Source organism: Bidens hawaiensis, unplaced genomic scaffold (assembly GCF_021521415.1).
Source record: "Bidens hawaiensis isolate Kalapana, Puna unplaced genomic scaffold, B.hawaiensis_p1.1 tig00045481_1, whole genome shotgun sequence".
NCBI classification, from domain to species: domain Eukaryota; kingdom Viridiplantae; phylum Streptophyta; class Magnoliopsida; order Asterales; family Asteraceae; genus Bidens; species Bidens hawaiensis.
The window spans coordinates 5,394-28,585 of NW_027505945.1; the positions used below are offsets into that span (position 1 = coordinate 5,394).

At 38.3% G+C, this 23,192-nt stretch overlaps 1 pseudogene; it reads left to right on the top strand.

Annotated features, from left to right (window-relative positions):
• Positions 1–1,683: 1,683 nt before the first annotated feature.
• LOC143616068 (protein phosphatase 2C 29-like) lies at positions 1,684–5,890 on the top strand (annotated as a pseudogene).
• Positions 5,891–23,192: the final 17,302 nt, after the last annotated feature.

Sequence of the window (23,192 nt, forward strand, 5' to 3'; positions counted from 1 at the left end):
TCTGTAGATTCTTTACTTGGCAAATATTCTAAAGGAAGTCTCATACATTTGACCAAATAATAAATAGATAAAAGCCTTAGCTTCAAAAGCAACAAGGGTTTCTTGGCTCTCTTTGTTTCCAAAACTTTTGCACGTTGCCTTAATACTTCAACCCATTTTTTGTTTAGTTTTGACTTGGAAATCTCATTCTTATATACTTTTAGTGAGATTACTTACTCTCCTGCATAAAATATTTAACAGTTTTATAAAATATTTGGGATTTATAAAGTTTCTAGGATTGGTTACTCCTTGCTTTAACCAATAGAGAATATGTAAAACTTACGTACTAAAAAACCCAGCTAATGTTGTGCGCATCTATTCATGTGACATGTCAAATGTTTGTGTATGTTGGGATCACACTGTCACAATAATTACACAAATGATGCTTTTCACTTTGCATTAAGACTGACAGAATCAATCTTTAACACTTGCTCTCACTCTCAATTGAAATTGTCTTATAGATTCTAGAATGAATTACTTAAGAAATGCAAGAACACAAATTAAACTTTAAGACCCAAGGTATATTTATCTATTAAGAATTCAGATATTTGCTAAATAGAAAAAACACTCTCACTTGCGTTGTTACGTCAGACATTCTAGGGAGACAATTTATACTAGAATCAACACAACTATTGATTGAGGTCATAGGTGCACTAACTTGAAACTCTACTTAAATTGGTTTACAAGAAACAAACAAAAATATCATGGAAAACAATTATCAACGTTAAAAAGACAAAATTTGTCGTTATAATAAACAAAAAAATTTAACGGAGTTATAAAATACGGAGTAGACTGAGAAAAAAAAATTAATGAACTAAAGGCAAAAAGAAAAATCTTTTGCACTAAACTGGTTATTTTGTTCAAGTCACATATACTAAAATCCTATTTAACTCAAATATAATTCAAAATTTGAAATTAGAGTGAAACGGGAATCAACATAGATCCTGAAACCGATGTTTTTTGTATGAATCCGATGATCACTGTTGTAATCAAGCCGATCATGATCATTGTAATCAAGCCGATCACCCGAAGTGCTTAATTTACTGCTTAATTTTGACCATTATATTTATTTTACTACAATTATTATTATCATATTATTTGTTACTTTATAGTTTATCATATAATACTATTATACTATTATCATAATATTATTATACTATACATATCATATTATGGTTATAATATTACTATTTTTACATTTTTATTTTACTAATATTATATTACTAGTTTTTGAACCTATGTATTACACATAATTTGTTAAATGATAAAAATAAATAGTGTTCGTTATTTCAATCGTAATTCTCAAAATACGTATAAATTAATGTATGCACAAAATAAACGACTTATAAATTATATACATGTAATTATTATTATTATTGTTATTAATTTATATCTGGGAATTGACCATGGATTTAAGCTGCTCCTACTTTCAACAACTTTGTTTCCTTCTCTCTCCAATCTCGACACAAACAAAAGTCTTCCCCCCTTCCATTTTCATTTTTATTTAACTTGAATTGAATTCAACTGAAAACATTTATTACAATATAGTATACTACTTTCTCTCTCTCTCTCTCTCTCTCTCTAAAAGCCACCACTGCTTCTGATTTACAACAACACTAGCGAGCGTCTGTCTAAATGTATGTGATGGGAAGCGGACTCTCCCAGCTTCTTCTTCCCTGCTTGAATCCGGCGGACAGGAGGCATCAGCAACCGGCGGACCTCATTGAGGAAACCCTAGGCCACTCCTTTTGCTACGTCCGTTCTTCAGCTCGCTTCCAGTCCCCTTCCAACTCTGATCGCTTTGCTTCCCCTTCGCACTCTCTCCGATTCGCTATTTCTGGGGCCTCCGTAAGTGCCAACACCTCCACTCCCCCAACTGTCCTTTTAGACGATGCCACTGCCACTGCCACTTGTTTAGTCAACGGATTTCAAAGTACGTCGTCCTTTAGTGCGCTCCCGCTCCAGCCCCTACCCAGAGGGGACGCCTCCTCGGCTCCCATGGACCGCGGCTTTTTTATGTCCGGCCCAATTGAGCGTGGGGCCCTCTCGGGGCCTTTAGACCCTCACATTGGCCCGGACTTGGCTGGGAACAATGGAGTCCCGTTTTCGGCTCCGTTGAACAACGTGTATGTCAAAAAGAAGACCAAGAAGGGGATTCCCGGAATTCGGAAGGCCTTTAAACGGAATTTCCCTCCACCGTGGGTGGTCCCGGTGGTTGGCAGCAGCCGAAAGGAAAACCTCAGTGAGCCGGATGTGAAAACCGAGAGAGATGTGCAGTGGGCCCTGGGGAAGGCGGGGGAGGATCGGGTACACGTGGTGGTATCTGAAGAGCACGGGTGGCTGTTTGTTGGGATTTATGATGGATTCAATGGCCCGGATGCTCCCGAGTTTTTGATGGGGAATTTGTATAAAGCTACATATAAAGAGCTTGAAGGGTTGTTTTGGGATTCCGAGGAATCAGGTGTAACTCAGGGGGATGAGGTGCCGAACGCTGTTAAATTGGATTCTGACATTGCGGGATCGATGAGGAAAGTCACGTTTGAATCAGAAGGCGGGGAACGAGACCAGGAGAAAGAGACTATGGGAGTATCTGGCTCAGGAAGAACCGGAAGACGGTCTTGATCTTTCTGGCTCCGAAAGATTTGCATTTTCGGTTGATGATGCGGTTAATATAAGTGAAGCCACATCAGGAGCTGGTAAACGGTCGCTTTTGATATCAAAGTTGAGAAACGGTTTCACTAAGCACAAAGAGGGTGGTAAATTGTTTGCTTGGAGATTCGGGCTTGATGCCAAAGAACGAAAGGAAGTAGGAAACCAACAAGTGGAAACAAGTAATGCATTAAGAACCGGTAGGATGAAGAAAGTTGGCCCTGTGGATCATGATATGGTTTTGAAAGCGATGTCAAGGGCTTTGGAAGTAACGGAGATTGCGTATTTGGACATGACTGATAAGGTTATGGAACAGTATCCGGAACTTGCACTTATGGGATCGTGCTTACTGGTTGCATTGATGAGAGATGAGGATGTTTATGTGATGAATTTAGGAGATAGTCGGGCGATTGTTGCACAACATGAACAGGAGTTTCAAGAAGTTGATCCATCTGGGACAATGGGGGATAATGTGGCCCTTGTTGACGGGATCGTTGAAACGAAAGATGATATAGAAAAGGGGGATGATAATGTTCCTGCTCATGACATGAAGTTGATGGCGTTGCAACTATCTACTGATCACAGCACGAGCATAGAAGAAGTAAGCTACTAAGTTTTTACCTTTATTAGAAAAGTTACATGTTACAATTTGGATAATCGGTATTGTAAGTTTGACGCTCCTTATATTGAGTAGACAAACTGACCTAATATATGTTCTTTGCATAACGTCATTATATTAGCTTTTGATTCTTTCTTTAATGGCGAGGAAAGAATAATGATGGTGTATGGGCTTATCATGTGATAGTATTTTTCTGATAGAAAGATGTAAAGTGGGTTTTATTTATTTAGATGCTTGCTTCTTAAATGGATTTCGCTGTTTGTTGTTTTGATGTTAATAGTATCATGGAAACCATGATTTTTATGTTGTAAATAATTTTTCAAAGCACACTCTTGTTTCTGTTGCAGGAAGTGACAAGAATAAAGAATGAGCATCCAGATGACAACCAATGTATTGTGAATGGTAGGGTAAAAGGACGTCTAAAGGTTACTCGTGCATTTGGCGCTGGATTCCTTAAACAGGTTAGTTGTTTAGTTACATTTTTTATGAGCGTATTTTTTTATATGTACAATCAGGTATGACATTATCACATATACAACATCCAAGGCAACTAGATGACTAAAATACATGACATTATAGTTTTATAAGTCTAAAACGCAACCTATGTCTTATTCTAGGAATTTACAAGTAGTGGTGGGATCTGGCACATACAACTTTGAACGTGATAAGTGTGAGCAACATTAGACCAACTAAGCTAACACTTGAGTAATTATTGTTACGCTATAGGTTTTAACAAGAATAACAAGTAATTAGTCTAGTTTAATACTATTGATTAATAATAATAATAATAATAATAATAATAATAATAATAATAATAATAATAATAATAATAATAATAATTAACCTAGTGTTAACATAATCACTCCAATGCTTCTTACACTTCTCACGTTAAAAACTGTTTGTGTTTGATCAAAACGCTTTACCAGTAATGGCAATTTTTTTATTTTTTTTTTGGCTTAACTACCTTTTAGGTGAATTTAAATTTGTGTGATGTGTTAATTTTCAGCCAAAATGGAACGATTCATTATTAGAAATGTTCAGAAACGAGTATATTGGGACCGCACCATATGTTTCGTGTGAACCTTCACTGAGGCACCATCATCTTTGTCTTAGAGATCATTTTATAGTTCTTTCATCTGATGGATTGTACCAGTATTTTACCAATCAAGAAGTCATTTCTCATGTTGCCATTTTCATGGAGAAGTTTCCGGAAGGTGACCCCGCTCAACACCTAATAGAAGAGCTTCTTTTACGTGCAGCCAAAAAAGCTGGTAATTTCTCTTACCTTTGCTATTTCAATTATTCACATTTATTCATGTTTGGCGTAAACTTACATTTTTATATACATACTTTAGTTATGCCCAAAATAGCAAGTTAGCAACTTAATACAAAGAAATTCACATTATATTAGCAACAGGTGACCGGTTAAGCCATTTTCTTCTGACATTTTATTATGATGTGGCATCTTAGTGCTTACATGGCTGCCACATATACGTGATATGCTGACATGGTATTCCAACTTGATATTTCCTGACGGCCATTTTTTATGGCAATCAAAGAAAGTTCCAACCAAAATTAAAACATATTCAAATTAGGTCATAGTTTTTGTACAAACAAAAAGCAAAATCAAATTTTGATTACAAAATCACAGTTAAAACAAAACTTTATCTGACTAAGATGAACGTTCTTATACAGAGAATATAAATTTTATGAAGAATGAAGCTTGTTGGTGAATTTAAACTACCAAACTAAATACTTGTATAACTGAAAATAGAAATTTGAAAACGATTTGAGTTTTAGAATGCACCACGTCAGCGTTTTTTAAACATGTGGAAGCTGACATGGATAATGACGTCTAATAAACTTTTACAGATTTTCTGAAATGTAGAATTTCTTATTTGTATATTTATTAAATGCCCACGACCTCTTAAATTATTTTGTTGAAACGCAGTAGATCCTAGTTATAGTTTCTGTAATCATGTTATCTAATTTTTAACTCATTAGCAGTATTATATAATATAATATCATATAATCGAATTTGACCCGTAATCCTGTTGTGGGTTGGAATTGTCCCACCTAGGTTGGACTAATTTTCATTTGGTTATGACAATTGCATACTATTTGGTCTTGAAAACAATTATTTTTTATGATGTCACTTTTGGTGTTAGATCTGATGAATGAGGATTGGTTGCTCATACCTGCTATTGACTATTTTTGACACATACTCATTATTTATTCATATAACAGAACCATGAATGTTGAACTTTCTGTCAATTAAAAAACTACCACCTCACGTTGTTGACTTTTTTTGTAATTTTGAATTCTACTTGTTTTTGTGTTGAGATCAGTTTCAATGCTTAGTTTTGCAATATTTCTTACAGACCAAAATAAAACAAAGAGTGTTCATTTTATTCAAAATGTAAAGATATTTATTTATAAAAAATTGTTGTGACAACAGGGATGGATTTGCATGAGCTACTAGACATCCCGCAAGGTGACCGAAGGAAGTACCATGACGACATCACTGTCATGGTTATTTCTCTAGAAGGAAGAATATGGAAATCATCAGGAAAATACATGTGAAACATATTTACAATGTTGGGTCAAACCAACTAATTTTGCATGTTCATCACAAGACTGCGGTGAAGCCTGCAAAGCATGGGCTCATCTCACATCGGGTCAAACCGGTCAACATTCGGTGGGACACATGGAAATGGAATGCTGCAAGAATTTTTTGATGATCGTGTCGTAAAATCTTTTATTTAATTTTTTTTTTTTGGTATTTTTTGGTGGAGAGTCGATTGGGGGTGGTAAAGAATGAACACTGATGGCTCTTTTTTTCATAGATGAAACTTGTTTCAGTATGTGGCATTTTTGAAATGTTGAAAGAGATGGAGGGAGATATTTGAGGGATTTATTTTAGATGAAACAGTGAAAGTGAAAGATATGCAATTTTGATTTGTCAATCCCAATCAACGGGGAGCTTCCAACAATCTTATTTTATTTTTTGTAAGGAATCGGTTGGGCTGGGTAAGGGTTAGGTCAATTGTTTATGGGCTGAAGTTTATACATGTCGTTTTATAAAGCATATAAATTTATTTTGGGACAATAACGGTTATCTGGAGTTGATTCGGTTCAACCAATCTATATAGAAAATGCTTTAAGTAAGCAAATTCATGATATATTTTGTGTAATATCGTATCAACTCTTTTTATCACTAAAACTTATCAAAATAAAATTATTTCTTGAAGAATGGATTACTATTGCAGGTACCAACTACTTAATCCTTTTCTATTAAGATCAGTCAACTGTTAAATTAAATCAGTATGTACTTAATTTCTTTTATATTAAAAAATCCTAACCAAAACATTTTTCTTTGTTATGGCAGTTAAATTTTTTTGTAAATTGTTGTCCTTTGGTTTTAGTTTATTTTTCTTTGTGTCAAATCAACTATAAAGGATGCTAATTAGTCGCTGACTAAAAGCAAGACGGGAGATGGCTTTAATATTATTCTTCAAACAAAGAAATAAAATAAACTTGACTATTTTTTCTATTCAGTTAAAAATTTAAAAGAAGGTTGCTATTTATGAGGTTTGGTCACTTTCATTTAAAATATATTTTTTAAACCGAAACTAAGACTTATGCAATAAATAGAATATTTGTCGTTTGTCTTTTTATTTGTTTACTTGTAATGGGGGCCTATTTGGGACGTCCCTATGGGCCTCGTGTAATCTAGGGAGCATATGCCTATAAATAAGCATGTCTTTTCTAAGCTCTCTAGCAGATTAAGAGTAGGAGTATGGATAGATGAATGCACGTAATTGTTAAAAAAACTTACCTATGGTCTTAATGGTTGCCAATATGTACCTGTACTTGATAATAAGGCTATCCGCAACGCTAAGACCATGTATAGTCATAATGCCTATTTACTGGGTAGTTTGCGTCATGTGCCGTTCAGTTAGCTTTTCTAGTTTTTGCAAAAACGGGGTGTAGTCATAATGCCCATCCTCTAGGTATTTTGCACCAGGTGACGCCCTGTGAGTTTTTCCAATTTTTTTTTAATAATTAAAATTTAATAACAAACTATTTTTAATAAAAAACTACAATAAAATTAAAAATACAAAATACAAAAAAAAACATAAAATTAGTTAAAACAAATAAAAACTATTTAAGATCGTATTTTTTTGTAAATTTCATTTCTTCTCTTTGCCTTGCTTCTACTACCTGCCGGCCGAGGAATCTCGAACACATTCTCAACGGCATGCTCGACATTATCATCATCGTTGAAGCTGAAGTTACGAGAATTGGACCACGGTGTCTCTAGATCAACCGAAAACGAGGTCTTAGACCTTTTTAATGGCCTTTGACTTCCGGAGGCGGCAGCGGTTACCGAGCACCACATAGGGTGAAACTTCAGACGTGCATATTAACCCGACCATCTTTTTCGGTGTTGGAAAACCGGAGCTAAACAGCTGCATGTATGCCATCATGCTAGGGTCGTGATTAAGACCGATCAGAACGGATATTTAGGGGTTGCTTGGGTGGTGTTCGGTTGTGGATTATTTGGGTCAGGTTGTCGGGAGGATCGAAACCGAGTACAGAATTGTTTAACAGATTCATATTTGTGGGTTAAATACGAACGTGGTAGAGAAATAGGTGAAGATGATGAAGATTGTGAGGATGGTGTTTATATTAATAAAAAAATGTTTTTTTTTAATTTGACCGTTGTCTAACGGTTGATTTTTTAAAACTCTCGCAGTTCCAACGTTTTGTATAAAATGCTTCTTCAAAATTTCCAACCCAAAACGCCGGGGGGGGGGGGGGTAGTGTGCCCCCGGCTTAAAACGTTGGCAAAACTTCCCGAGTACGGATGGTCTAACAGACACACTTATAACATGCAAGTGTAGCTAGGATGGCACGTCAGATTTTCGAGTACATTCTTCCCATATGCAAATTTAGAGCATATACAACAAACTTATACAAACCACCAAATAATCACAAAATCACATTCCAAACTTTTCTTTACAAAAACCCAACTTTCTTCAACATCAACAAACCCTACGTAAATAATATTAAATGTGTGTGTCTGTGTGTGTGTATATATATATATAGAGAGAGAGTATCAAGAGAAAACTCGTCTTTAGAGATAAAACATAAAAACTTCTAAAGAATTGTTTTTAATTAAAACTAAAAAAATATTTTCAAATTTCTATTTTTGCGTTTATTCTTATATTTTCTTACCCTTTGCTCGAAAAAAAAAACCGTTGTAATGCATATACGTATTACTGTGCGATACCGTTGTATTACACATGTGTATTACTATGTATTTTTATGTTTAATAGTGTTTAATTTCGTATATTCAATATTTGTGTATTGTATATGTGTAGTAGTCTTGTATTATATGGAAAAAAAATAATAATAAAATAAAAGTCGATGTGGCGCACATGTGCGTTAATGTTGTATTACACATACGTACTAATGTGTATTCGATGTGCTTATTAGTCTTATATTGCATATATAATATAGTGTGTATCAAATATGTGCAATAGTGTTGTATTCTGTGCAATAGTATTGCATTACAAACACTTTTGCATATACGAAATGCACACTATTACACATGTGCACTACACCGACGAGGTTACTGACAAGATTTTTTTTATTTTTTATTATTTTTTTTGACCTAATAACAACATATAAGAAAAATTGAAAAAAAAGAAACTTCAAAAAAAATTTTTAAAAAAAGTTAAAAATAGTTTTTTTAGGAGTTTTTAAGTTTTCTCTTTAGAAGGAGTTTTCACTGAATCCCACCCATATATATATATATATAGATATAGGATTAGTATCATTTGAGAACTCTTAAATTATTTAAGAACTTGAAAGAACTATTAATAACTAACGTTTTTTATAAAAAATTTTGTTAATGTTCTTTAAGTGTAGTTTTATCACTTTTGACATCTATATTTACGATTATAATTATGAAAATTAGTTTTTTTACGCATATCTACGTTTTTTTTACACATATGAAAATTTGTATCACATAAATTTTACACATATGTAACTTGTGATATATATATGTAATCAAATTTTTTTTTTATAAATATGATAAAACAAGTCTCAAACAATGTTAATATGTAAAAAAAGTTAAAAAAATATTTGGTTTTTAAGAGTTCCTAAAAGTTCTTAACTTTTTTTGAGTTCTCAAATGAAACTAACCCTATATATATAATATGTATAGGAATTCCATCGGTATGGCATTAGAACTGCTCGGAGAAGTTCGATATGGAAGGTATACAGTTGATAGATCGGCATTGAAGTGAGATATTCAATCCTCTTTCTATTTAATGGTATTTCACTGCCTTTCATGTACAAGTATTGCAACTGAGACTGAGAGACAAGGGAGATCCCATTGAACTTGCCTTGATTGAATGAAGGCTAGCTGACTTCGATACTGAATGAACTCGCATGCTAGAGAACCGATGAGAGACATAGTCGATGCCAATATAGCTGTAACTTCACACTTGAGCTTTTCCCTTCGAAGAATTGATCTTTCATTTCAAAAGTGGTATCTCCCCAATGGAGAAATGATTCTAGCCCTTTTTCCTTTGATGACAGATTGGAATGGATAAAGTGGATTCTCCCTAATGGTGAAATGAAACTGATTTCTAGATTTCACTGATTTTAGTGATTGAACTGATGGCAACTAGCGAGCAATCTTACTCAATAGGGGCATAAGCCAACACCAACCAATCTCTTTCTTCCCACGCATCATATGAGTAAGCGGAGCTCTAAAGTTAACCCAAGCTAAGTAAGCGACGCGACGCTCAAATTGGATTTCTTACTCCAGAAAAGAAAGACTAATCTTAAATAATGCGCACACGTGAAAAAGGCAGGATGACTCTTCCAATACAACTCAATCGAAGGAGAAAAAAGCCGGGACTACGACTTGCTTAATGCAGCTTGTCGTGATTGGTTGGGCACTATTTTCGTTTAAGGTCGACGCTTGGTCACTCTATTAAGCTTTCCCATCAAGTTTATTGAATGGGCCCTTTTTAGCACTAGACTGACATTCTCATTTCGCTTGTTCAGTTCAATGAAATTCGGTACTAATCAAGCACAGTTTAGCCCTATGATTGAATTGCGATAGTTGGATTCCCTCTTCCTATAGCTATGACTGGCAACCCCTATAAGTCAGTTTTTACTCCGGTCGAGCCTATCTAAAAATCAATATGGTCTAGCTAGTTATCACTTCTCCCCCTATAGTTATAGCAGTACTGGGGAATTCCTCTATCTTCTTTGAATGAGGAGAGAGAGTACTCATCCCTCTCCTTCTAGTCGAGTGGCTTCGCTCCTATAAGCTAGTTCTCACTTCCGAGCTCTAACTCCTTACTTTCTTTCCCACCGTAGAACTCCAATCGAAATGGGAATCTCCCCTTGGTCCGCTTTCTCTATATGGGGTTCATTTTGTTCATACACATCTGATCCTTCTTTCTCAACCTTCAACTTCTTTCGATCCTCTTTAAGCAGGAAGTGCGATCTGAAGGCTTGGGTTAAGCAAATAGATTTCTTCAATGGTAGATTCCACTCCATTCGCTTGTACCGCGGCGCTCAACTAGCTCTAAGACCCAACATTCTAGGAGTAACCCACACTCGCTCTCTCCCTTTCATCCGATAGAGAGTTTGAATTCAGTGATTTAGCAGCATAAATGTACTATCGGGAAAGGGAAAAAGCAAGCCTATATTCTGGATTGGATACTGCGCGAATTGGTCAACCGGAATATGGATAGGAAACTCTCTCCTTTCATAGCTCTCGTGCCTATTCTATTCATTACAGGAGAAAGTCACTATCCTCAGTTGCCTTGTCTCTGCATTTAGCCCCACCTTTTCAGCCTAGACTGGGTAGATTCTTTTGATTCTTTGATGAAAGCCTTCATGAAAGCTGCAACAGGATAAAGGATATCCTCTCTTCTCGCTCTGTCTGCTTAATGCCTTATATTGAATCGATTGGTGCCATTTCTTCTCTTGGAGGCAGGGCAATAGATTCATCTTGTCCTTGGCTTGTGAAGGGAATGAGGTAGGGTAGCCAAAGCCCCTAAAAAAGGGATAGGGCAATCCTTCCCAAGTAATGCATAAGCAAGATCAGGACTAGAGGGGTGTGAAGAGTAGGGGGGATCTCTTGTGCAAAGCAAAGACAGGTATATGCTAGCAAAGAAGGGAAGTGGCAAGGGATTGAAAAGATCAAGGGTAATTTCTGAGTCTTGATGGACCTTTCTTATTATAGGCCAAAGGAATAGCCAAGGACTTCTTCCCTCACTCTCATCATGGGGTAGCTCAGAAACTATATAATCTCTCAGGAGTTGAATAAACTCTTTTATGCTAGTGGAATTGGGAAGCATGATAAGTCCGTACTCCACATTCTAGCTTCATCCTTGGTTTTCTTTGAAAGGAACTGACAGAAGATAAAGGTAAGATAATTCTTTCTGGCCTTAACTGAAGCGGGGGAGGCCCTGATCTACATACAGGTCTTGGATCAATAGAATCCTCCAATTGCGAGGGAAAGAATATCGGGAATAGTCTCCTTGCCATTGCTACTGTCTTTGAAAGTCTAGCTATCCTCTCCTTGTCATGCTTAGTTATTCTGCATTGCTCCTTCTTCTGATCTTGCTTTCTTGCCTTATAGAACTGACCTTTGTCCCCTCCTTCCTTCACTCACTTAAAGTCCATTGCTTGCTCTTGCCTAGTTCTAGGCTTAGACGAAAGAGCTCATTCATAGATTCCATCCTTCTAGCATTTCATGTCTTTCTTCCTTCAACTCTAATTCATGCCATGAATTGTTAAGTCCTTCTATAATTGCTATTGCTCTCTTCTCACCTCCCCTAGAGCTATTGAAGAAAAATCCGAGGCTCACTCACTGCCCTAAGCCCTACAGTTCCTTGGCTTACCGCCTAAGATGAATCTATTGCCTCCCCTCCATCCACGAGTAGATATTTAGTATTGAATAGTGTCAAACCCAATCCCAAGCAATAGTCAAGAAGAAAAACTCAGGACTAGGAAAGAAAGGCAGAGACAGGGAAAGCTAGGGTGATAGCCCTATAGATGAGTAATAGGATAGGGAGCACTCCGCTACACTCATTAGGACAATAACCTCCTAACTACTATAAGTTAAGCAGCTAATGGACAGACCAGACCACATAATACTACTGGAATAGAAAAAGAGAAGGGAATCATGGGCAGTGAAGGCAACCAAGGGAGAGGAATCATTCTATTCAATTCCGAAGTCTAGCATCTCCTGTAAGACTTTATCACCTTCATTCTTTTGTTGAGGTTTTGGCACTTCTTCCTCTGGCCCTCTATTTATATAGCGAAGAAAGGCAAAGGCTCTTGCTCGAATGCGTGACTTATGTCTCTTTTTCAATTTATAAAAAGTAAGATGAATCTACGCTCCTTGGCCTATAGTAAGTGAATGAGAGGTATGGGGTTCCGGGTCTTTTTCCAGTCAAAATTGACTAAGAGGCAATCCCCTTTTTTCGCATTAAGGACATTTTTTTATTGAAACTCTTTACTCCTTCACCTGTAGCAAGTACTCATTTCTATTTAGTTGTTTTTTTACTCTATCCGGCTATTGAACCTGGTTTCCCTCTGCATATGGTAATAGAGAGTTAGACAGCTTAGAGAGCTCCTCAATAGGGCTAGTTCTCACTCTGTTTTGGGGACCCCCAAGACTGTCTTTCCCTGTGTTTCCTAGTCTATATAGGTCCAACTCATCTGCTAGCGCTTCTTCGTTGCTTGGTCGGGACACATTCATCGATTTCTTTTCATTCTTCCTGGGCTTGCAAGTGACTTACTTCTTTTGGCCGTTCTTGCTGTCTTAAGTCGTCCTCTTTTCTTTAGAAGCTATTAATTGATTTCATGCCTGCCCTAAGGCTAAGGGGAGAACTGCATGTCCTATTAGTCGGATAGAAGCCTACCCACCTACCAGCCTACCTTGTTCATATCGAGCCAGACAGGAGAGACGCTCTTTAAAGTGAATAGAAGCAATTCCTTTTATAAGCTTGAGAATAGGCGTTGTAAATCAATTCAAATAGATAGGGGAGTTCCGAACAGCAGCTAGCCCTTTCTCTTTCTAATGTCCTAGGCGAAGGCAGTGCAGGTGAAAACCCAATAGATCCCATTTTTTATCGCTCCACATAGCTCACGACCTGGCACGAAGAAATATCTTAGATGGGTAGATGCGAATCTGGATCTATCAACGGTGCAATTCCATTCCAGTCGTAGTCTCAATCCCATATTCAATGAAAGTCTCCGCCGTGTCTGACCCCCTTAATCTTTCTATCCAGAGTGAGTCAGGCGGCTAAGCCTTGCATCCTGATAAAAGAAAGAGTTTTCCCACCCTCCAAGTATCCATAAATGGAATCGGTTTGAGTGAATTACTTACCGCAGTCAAAGCCAATAGGGAAAGTCAGGTCAAGAGAGAGTCTCTTTCCGATTAGTGCATCTCGCACTTCCAAATCATTCTGAGTTAGAAAAAGTCAGTTCCTTCCCTCCCTTTAACTTTTTCTAGGGTAAAGTCCTCATAAATGGATTACTAGTTCCTTCTTTCCCAATCAATGCTAACTCTATCTTCCTCTCTTGTCATTTAGGAGATTTCCCCAGCCCATAAAGTACTGTAGTTACATACAGCTCTCAAAAGAGAAAAAGAGAAAGAGCTATGAGTTCAAGTAAGAAAGTGATAGTTCAGTCCTCACAGTTTCCCTATCCCACTGCCAAAAAGAAGATAGCAACAATCTAGCTCCTCGTACTACTCTCAGTAAATACCATTCTCTTAGTTAGCTAGTAAGTAGATAGACAGATTAGTACTTTTACCCAGGGGTAGCCATCCTTGTCGCCAAAGAAGAATGAGAATTGATAAAGTTTTCTTGGGGTTTTTCGCTTCAATAGTAGAAGCAAAGAAGTCAAATCAATGCAGCTTTCGTGCCCAGCCTAAAAAGAACCTATCCTCTTGCAGCTGGAGCTCTTGATGACAAGGGCAAGACAGTTCATGAATGAATGGCGAGTTTTCTATTTACTAGAATATCTTTCCAGAAGCTTCTTTTTAGAATTGATTGCTACCGGTGGTGAAGAAATTGAATCAACGGTATCGAATGCAAGCTCTGATAAAGTTTTCTTTTTATTTATGGACTACAACAACCTAAAGTAGCTAAATAAGTAGTGAAAGTAAGCTCCTGGCTAAAATGAGTCTTGTTTCTACCCACCGGCAATCATTTTTCGACCTGATTAAAAGTTTGATTGTAGATTGGCTATTTCGGGGTTCCATGCCCATGGATTGCCTTATTCTAGCCTTTTTGATTCGTCGGGTAGGTATGCCGGCTAAGCGAATCGCTTCTCGCCTTGCCTGCAAGAGTATAAGCAGTCGATTTTGATCCTATATGAGATAAAACTCTTTCAATTCATGAGAGAAAGTGCTTTAGTAGTGATTTCCCTATTCTAGTGCAGGACGCAAGGAGAATCACGAGTGGAGCGGTCTGGCTAAACGTGCAATGCCCCTTAAGGAGATCTAGCTTATTGGTCTAGTGCTTCTGGGTGCTTGCCATTTCTGAATGACTTCACTTAGCTTGCCATGTTCTTACAAGAAAGAATCTCTTCTCCGAATCGAATCTACGCATATCGAATTCAGTAAAGACTTGAATAGATGCCTTCCTTCAACTATAGTTCGTCCTGTTGATGGTATTTACTATACTAAGGCCAGATCCGGACTAATCCTAGCGTATTCTTATGAAGGAAGGTGAGTATGAAGAAATGTCTAGATCCTCACAGTAGGCAGCTTAGCTGTTATTATGAAGTCAGGTGAGAAGCGTTATGCAATAGAGAAGTCAGCTAGTGCACTTAGAAAGGTAGTTGATTTCATTAGGGAATTGAATTGCAGGAAGGTCAGCAGGTCAGGTAGTCCTTAGGCCGTTGAGAGAAACTCTTGGCATCCTCCTCTTATGAGGGGATAGGAGTGAAAGAATCATTATAAAACTACGAGGTCGCCCCCACTTATTAGAGCTCTCTTGCTACCGGTTCCTTAGACTATAGGCAGAAAGGCCGAGGCAGAGCCAGCAATTCTCTAAAAGCAAGGACGATTAGCTACGTTCCAATGAAGCACATTCCAACAATTACCTAGCCCAGTAGGTGGAGTAAAAAGGCGAAGAACATTCTTTAATCAAAGGCGCCAATACCCATATTAGGATTAGATCCATTTCGATCGAGCGGCAACCGCTGCTGCGGTATGGTCCAGAGTAGAAACTGGCTAACATAGGGCAAGGGTCCTGATGGGCAAGTATAAATAGAAGAAGCAACTCCTCTCACTGCCCCGTATAGGGTTCTGGGCCTCGTATTTCAAAAAAGTACTATTACTAAGGGAAACAACCCTCGGATTTTGACCTACTGGCAACTTCGAACTCTCACTCTCCTTCATCCGATTCAAATACCGAATCGTATCTCTTGGAGAGAGGCGCAGAAGCTCTCCCTTTGACTCAGGGGCCCTCCACCACTTCGACTGATGCGAACGCGGTTCTCTCGTCGTGAAAGAAGTAATAAAAGGTAGGTTTTGTAAGTGATTAAAGGGAAAGGTCAGCTAGAGCGAAAACCAATCAAACTCAGAAAGATAGGTAGATTGAGCGCGTTGAGGGAAATTCGAGAGATCCAGAGACATGGCCACTACTGGCCTACGGTCCTTGCATGCAGATTATGTAGCACATGCTAAGATCTGTGATGCCTGCCAGAGGTTTGTAGGAATCCAGCACAAGCTGGCTTCCAAGTTATACCCGATTATAAAGCCTTGGCCGTTTCGAGGGTGGGCCATAGATATCATTGGAAAGATCTATCCCAGATCTTAAAGAGGTCATACTTTTCTCCTAGTATAGTAGCTACGGTCCAGCCTTCTCCACCTTCTGCCCTGTAAAACTTTCTCTGCCCAGAGATAAACCACTCCCCTGGCCTCTTGGTCTCGACTATTCAAAGTTTTGTCCTTTTCACCGATATGCAGGCCGTACCATCGAAGAGTGTCATACTTTGCGTGATGTCATCTAGATGAAAATCTTCTCAATTGGAACGAAGTTAAGGCATACCTTAAAGCCGCCAATGTCACTGAAGCTATTGGGGATCTATACTAATCCAATGCCACAACATCAAGGGGGACAAGTCACCACTCAGGGACCTACACCGGTAGAAACTAATCCAGGACTTTCTGCCAGCGCTAACACCATCCGAGCTCTTACTGCCTCTCGTGAGAGAGATCCTTGAGTGGTAACGAGGCCGCTGGAAGTTGTTAGGTAATAAACTTGCTTGAAAAGCGTACTTGCTTTAACAACGGAAAGTGGTTCCTTCAGCGGTTCAGCTTTAGGTCTCGGTTCAGGTGGTTTTCATGATTGTGGTGTTTGATTGGGCACAGGCGTTCCTGTCCTTACTTAGAGGTCAAGTTGCCACTTGTCTTTCGAAGGGGGATTTCCTAACCTCTCTCGGTATATGTTACCGAAAGAAGGAAGAAGAATCTAATGATTTCCCTAATTCTGTGAGAAAGAAAAACCAGTTTGTTAGAGCTGGGGCAGAGAAGCAATCAACAGAATGGGTCCCTGTTGTTCACAAGTGAAGGGGATCAAGATCTCGTAAATTCATTGTCTTTCTTGATTCAAATCAGAAAGAACTTCTTTCGCTATTGAAGCCATGCCTGAGCTGTCAACTTATTAGCATCCCTCTTCTGCGTTAGGATTTGTCCAAAAAGGTTCGATTGAATCCCATGCTTTCATGGTCCCTATATCTGCCCCGACACTGGCCGACACGTAGGTCTATTTCGCACATTCCTAGGTGCGCATCTCCATCTACTAAAAGTAGGGGTGGTTTCCGTAGATAGATTGGGTCATTCGTAACTAGAGCATGAACCGATGCTACAACATAAACTAAAGCTATATGTGGCGGCCCCTAAAGGCGTAACTGACAGGTTCTGTTTTATCTGCCCTTCCGAGTCAGCCCGTACTCCAAAAAAGTAGAGGTGAGGTCAGGAGAGTGAGACGGATCTACCTGGCCAAGGTGCCAATGTCAAATGGTTATCCAAAGTGTTCGAATATGCTGTACCTACGATACCTAAGTAGTCTTTCTTTTCGGTAAGTAAGAATACATTGACCGACGGAGGAGAACCCCCGAAGTAAACATAAAGAAGGGGTTTTCTTGTAATAAGTTCAGCAGATTCCCACGCGTTACTGAGGTGAACAGCTTAGCTTACTAAAAAGCATCAGTTAACTGGATTAGCTGGCATAATGAAACGACCAAAGAACAGAAAGCCTAAGATCTGCATGTGCGTGGAGAGGAAGAATAAACTTTGGGAATCTCTAGAAGATTCCATGACCTGCCGTTGCTTCAGTAAAATAGGTTGGTTAAGTAAAGGTTGTTTATCCGATGTACCTCATAGTTGGGATGTACCTTCCTTATGCTCTTTCTGCTTGATCGTTCTCTTATCGTTAGGGCCAAGAATAGAGTTCCTTTCACACATTCTAAGAATCCAAAGAGAGAATCCACCTTGCCAATTCGTAGAATTCAAATGAAGGGATTCGCTAACCTGGCAGGTGATCAGATGAGAAACATGCACTCAAAAAGATTTTAGTGAGCCTACGACAATCCTTGCAGTTAACGAAGGTACGCATAAGCAGGCGGGACTTGACGTTTCACAAACAAAGTAGGTTTTTTATCCCTTTGCCTGCATCAGCGGAAAATGGGAATTCATTGATAATGACGGGGGGCTACTCTTCTAGAGTACAGATAATTTGGCTAGATCGTTTGTACCAGGATCCAACAAGTAAGGTGACAACATGGTTAATAGTAGGACCATGCACCTTGTCCCCTACGGTATACATACTTTCGCTTATCGAATCCCTATTCATTTTATGTCTGAGGTCTGCTAATTATCGAAACCCAATGCTTCGTCCACCTTCATTCAATCAAATCTAAAGCATAAGTAAGATAATAAGCATCAACTCACGCTTCCATATATCAAAGGGTATCGATTCAGGCAAGTGGAAGTGAGATTGAGTACATGTTCGGGGAGAAATGAATTGCCAATAACTGATTCTCCGCAATCAACAACCAACTCTCCGAATAAACTGCGGGCACACGTGTAAAGGCATGCTTAGTTCGCTTAAGAATGGCGATGATTCAACAGCTTCGCCTAATGATCGTTAGCCGAAAGAGCGATGAATAAGGGAGGGTATATTTCTCCGACGAGCTCGATGACCACGAAAAAGAGATGATGGCTTTCCTAGGCCTTGCTGGGAGGTTTCTTTGTTAAAGCGGTTCATGTGTTCGCGAAGGATTTAATCCAGCCACATGTTCCCCTACGGCTACCTTGTTACGACTTCAACCCAGCGAAGACCCCACCGTGGTATGCGCCAATAAGACCACCAAAAGCCTTTGTGGCACTAGTGGTACACAGAAGTCATGGGTGATCATTGGTCCGATGCTTCGGGCGAAAACTATTCCCAGGGTGTGACGGGCGGTGTGTACAGGGCCCGGGTACATATTCACCGCGGCATGCTGATCCGCGATTACTAGCAATTCCAACTTCATGTTCCCGTGTTGCAGAGAACAATCCGAACTGAGGCAATCTTTCTGGATTCGCTCCGCCTTATAGCGTTGCTTCCCATTGTAATTGCCATTATAGCACATATGTGGCCCAGCCCATAAAGGCCATGCGGACTTGACGTCATCCCCACCTTCATCCAGTATATCACTGGCAGTCGTTCATGAGTGCGGCACACACCTTTTTGTCTGTTTTGGAGCCGTTTTGGGGTGTACTAAACCCACTACGTACCACACCACCGAGCGGATCGCCTGAATGCCCAGTCTTTCTCTGCCGTCAACTCGACGTCGTCGTCACCTGAAAGATAAGGACAAAAACTTGACTTTACTAACCAAGCGAGAAAAGCCCTTTCTATCTTCTTAGTTAAGCGCGCTAGCTGCAATCAAACTAAAGCGCACACTAGTAAAGAAAGGGCTTAGGCTTCGAAAGGCGCCGGCTACCTTCTTACTGACAGCACAACTACGTGCTGGCACTCAATTAGTAGCGCTGGCACGTCACTTGGCTCCTCGGCTGACTTCGGCTGCAAAGACTTTCTCCTTAGGTGTGACATTTGAGCCAAAACAAGGTACACCTCAGTACGTATTTATCGATTAAGCAAATAAATGCCTTTTGCGTAACAAACGAGCGATTAACCGAACAAGTCGGGTTATGACCCAGAAATCTCGGGGGGCCATCTATAAGTGTTATACGTGTGTAAGCTAAAATATTAGTAATATGGCCTTATTTTGATAGCAAACAAGTTAAATGAAAACATGCTCGTTTAACTATCCACTATAGGTTTAAACGCGAAAGATGGTTACAAACCAAGCATTGTATCATCCGTTAAGCCAAAAAAGACTTACCAAACACTTATTTGAAATGTTTTAAGCGACCGGTGAAAATATTTTTGATTTTTACAAACATATAGTATGTTTTTATAATTTTACACAAAACTAGCCGAAAAACACTCGTTTTCGCGCTGTTTAACGCACCCGATAAGTTTTTCGCGCCAAAAACCGAACCTGAACTAAATTTGGACTGGTCTTTTCGTATTTGGGCTTGAGAAACCAGATTATTGGGCCAAAACAGCCCAAAGGGGAGGCCCATGAAGTTCCAATCTGACCAGCCCACCCCACCCCCCATTTTTTTTATAAAACTTATTCCACAAGCTTGTTTATTCATTTTGGTTTATAAAAGTTGAGGTCCAAGCAGCTGCAAGCTGATTTTCCAGAAACCCTTCAAACCCTAAGGTAAGGAGCTTAAATAACTAGCTTTTGTACTTGTTTAACCTTGATTAATACCATAAAAACATGTCTTGATTACTAAAAATTATTCCTAACCATGTAAAAATCCCAAATATGGTCCATAAATATTTTTTGATCATACACATGGTAAGGAACCTGTTTTGATAGTTTTTTTGGCCATAAACACGGATTAAAGGGTTGAAACGGCGTTTTTACGGTTCAAAAGTTCGTTTTTGTGCACTAGCCGAAACCCTAAGTTAAGGGCTGTTATGTTGATGAAAAATTGCTTAGTTTGTGATATAGGACTTGTATCTAGCTTGCGTAGAAGCACAAGAACCTGAAAACTTGATTAGAAAGTCGGAAACGAGCCAAACCCGCTAAGGTAAAGCCGAAACACTCGCTTACGGGCTATTTAGGTTAAGGTTGTGATGTGCATATTATTAGGCCTTGAAATTTTTGAGGGACATCAGGGACCATGTTATTGAGTCCATATTCAAATTTGGTAATTTTTTGACCATCCGAGAATATTTGGCGAATTTATTACCGAATTGGGACGTTTATTTGGGAAAAATAGCTAAAATACTTCAAAAATATTATGAAATTTTTCTGGAAACTCAGAATTGATCTATTTTGATCACATATGAATTTTGAGATCATTTGGAGAATTCTAAAGGTGTTTTGTACATATGCGTTCATGCGAATTTTTACAGCCGAATTTGGGCCGAAAAGAATATTGAACAAGCTTTTTACATTCTAGAATTGATACAGGTTGTTTTGGGACATGATTTGAGTATTCAGGAATTTTGGTGGAATTTTTGAAAATTGTTTGGGATAAACGGACGATTTTCAGGCAACATATAGCAGATAAAATGAATTTTTATAAATTAGTAAAAAATTCCAGAAATATTTTTATAAAAATCTACATATTTTAATTGATAAGTGGCTAAATTTTCATAATTTAATGATTAACAGTTTATTGATTATGTTAATTTAAATATTAAACAAATTTAGTTTTCATAAAAACCGGCAAGTTCGCGATTAACGAACATGCGGGAATATCAAAACACCAAGAGTGATCAAAAATCATATTTTTGGATTAATTAAGTAAAAACAAACTTTTCTATGAGAAACCTGGACAATCCGGATAGATTGTGCGTGTTTCTTCTTTAATCAAACTGAATAAATGGAAACGGGCTCCGAGGCTAATCCGGTACCCCAGTATGTGATCCTTCTTTATAACTTAATCATTTTATTAACCAATACATTTACCCAAGCTTATTTCCCCATAACTGTTTTCTGAACGCGTAAACAAACAACTTGGCCCAGTTGGGAAAACGGGAATCTGAGCCAAGTTCGGTTTTAAGTATTAGACATTGAACAACATCACAACCTAAGCCTATTGTCACTTTCTGAGTGTTCCAGCTATACCCAGATTAGTTATACAACCCAGTTTAGTACCGAGATTATAATATTAATATTATTATAATATGGACTATAGGGATTAAATGATAGCAAGGGAAACGAACCCCGAGCTGATCTCGCATTGAGTGCCTACAAAACCGTGAGTTTCATGACCCCTCTTTTCAAACTGTTTACAAACCTTTGGGGGTGAAAAGCGTGTTTATATACATTATCTATCAGGAAATGGTTCGGGATATAGATTATCTGAACATGTATATGTGAAAAGTCCCTACAACCATAATGATAAACTACGTGCTGAGGAAAGGTGATTATTATCGTGATTGATATATTAAATGGAAACACTACGAATGCCAAAACATAATGAAATCATATGTGACAACCTGTTTATACAAATACGCTATATAATGCTAAACACATTAGGTTGAGGAAATAACGTGGTCTGTAATGACCATGGGGCTATTGTGGGTGAAAGGGGGGCCACAATAGTACTAAACTAAAGTTGAGTATGGCCTATGAGCCAAGTTCTGCTGCAACTTTTAAACTAAAGTTGAGTATGGCCTATGAGCCAAGTTCTGCTGCAACTTCTAAACTAAAGTTGAGTATGGCCTATGAGCCAACTTCTAAACTAAAGTTGAGTATGACCTATGAGCCAAGTTCTGCTGCAACTTATAAACTAAAGTTGAGTATGGCCTATGAACCAAGTTCTGCTACAACTTATAAACTAAAGTTGAGTATGGCCTATGAGCCAAGTTCTGCTGCAACTTATAAACTAAAGTTGAGTATGGCCTATGAGCCAAGTTCTGCTGCAACTTATTAAACGAACTAACTTGATTATGACATGAATGTTAAGAAAATAATGTGATTATGCGTATTGTGGGCGGATGGGGAGCCACATTATTTGGTGATACGTGATAAATACTATATGTGTATATGTATCTATATACATGCTATGTGATTAGCCGTAGGAAATACTATGTGTAGAATATACTAATTATTTGCGTGTACACTATATAATGTTTGAGTTTACGTGGAATCATTGTGGGTGGAAGGGGGACCACAGTGGTTGATGTTAACGCGGAACCGTTGTGGGCGGAAGGGGGGCCACAGTGGTTGAGTTTATGTGGAACCGTTGTGGAAGGAAGGGGGTCCACAGTTGTTGGTTAAACACGGAAATTGGAAACAGGTAGTACGAACAAACAACCACGATTTTACCGAAATTTCGAATTCATATTATAAACTTACATGTGTGCATATGCACACACACAAGGATATGGCTGTACATATTTATACAACCGTAAATACATATTTTTACATACGCGCAAACATATAAACTATGACTGTGTGGTACGCAGAACTGATTTCGTTAAACTTATGAAACTCACCAACTATTCGTAGTTGACCTGTTTTAACATGCTTTTCAGGTAATCAGATATGAGAAGTAATTTCCTGTGCATTACGTGTCTGACTGATGATTGATGTCGTGGGCGTTTGAGTTAGAAATAAAGTAATTGAAGAACCGGTTTGATTGTATCACCTAGTTTGTAAAAGAGATTAGAACGATGTAATATATTGTAAATTAGTTAGTAATGTTACTTTATGAACAATGTATTTGATACCAGTTGTATCTGTTGCA